Genomic DNA, 1224 nt, shown 5'->3' on the forward strand with positions numbered 1-1224 from the left:
TCAGGGGCTAAACTGGTGTGGTACCAGCTTGTAATGGGTGCCACAATTAGGGCGATTCTGTGTCTTGCCTTTGTGAAGCCAGAACCAGATGACTGCACTGTTGTCCTCTTCACAGGTATAGCCCACTATTCGCTTGTCAATGATAGAAGGGACCAGGTTGAGCTCCTGCTTAGTCCCTAGCCTTTGGGGCTAGCATATTGTATGGATCCAAATCATTCCTTGCAGCCATCATAATCTCCCTCTCCAAGCCAATAGCCTGCTCCTCATCAGAAGGGATACCTCCTCCGGTTGCCATGGAGCTGCCTGAGCAGGGCCAGAAGCCCTCAATGCCTGGATTGCCAGTGCCCCAGCACCCCTCAGTAACCTTGAAGCCATCTGGTCTGAGACAACTATGACCGATTGATCTTTCTAATCTTTTAACACATTATTCAACTTCATCTGCTCTATGGTGAGTTTACACTTCAACTTCCTGTTCCTTACACACTCCTGTCAACTATCTCTGTGCCTTTTCACTGAAATGCTCTTTCCTCACTGCCAATCCTTAGCTTTCTTTAAGATTCAGCTCAAATGCCACCTCCTCCAACATCCCCTCCCCCAATTCCCTTAGCTTACAATACCTTCTCCCCTAAGGCTACCTTCCATCTACTCTGTATTTGTCTTGTATTTGTTGATTTATATAGGCACTCTCCCACATTAGAGTCTAAGCTCCCTGAAGATGAAAACTTCTTTTAAGTTTTTATTTTGATCTTCTGAATGTAACACGGTGTTTGGCACACAGTAAGTTCTTAATGCTTGTTGGCTTTTAAAAATGTTCCATCTAGAATTCTTCAACAGTTCTTCAGTATATCTACTCTATTCTGGTTGACATTTACTATTAATTTATTTTTCAAAAATTTGAGAACTTTGAAATTAGGAGCTAAATTCCATTTGGGTAAATGTGTTCTACTTTCATAATTAGAGAATTAGCCACAGAAATCCTGTTAACACAGTACTTCTGAAATTTTAGGATGGTGTTTATTTAATCTATAAGCTAGGCAAGAACTTAAATCTAAATCTAAATGTGTCTTTTAAGCTTCAACATCCACCTTTCCTTCAGGAAGCAAAAAAAGGGCATTGTGGGATAGTCTAGGATTCGAGAGAGACCTAGGTTTGAATCTTAGTTTCTTTATCTCTAAAATGAGAAGTTGTCCAAAAGTGTCTTCAAAGTCTAAGCTTTTTATGATA

At 40.6% G+C, this 1224-nt stretch overlaps 1 pseudogene; it reads right to left on the bottom strand.

Annotated features, from left to right (window-relative positions):
• Positions 1-375, bottom strand: LOC118842496 (annotated as a pseudogene).
• Between the last annotated feature and the right edge of the window lie 849 nt (positions 376-1224).

Source organism: Trichosurus vulpecula, chromosome 3 (assembly GCF_011100635.1).
Source record: "Trichosurus vulpecula isolate mTriVul1 chromosome 3, mTriVul1.pri, whole genome shotgun sequence".
Lineage (NCBI taxonomy): Eukaryota > Metazoa > Chordata > Mammalia > Diprotodontia > Phalangeridae > Trichosurus > Trichosurus vulpecula.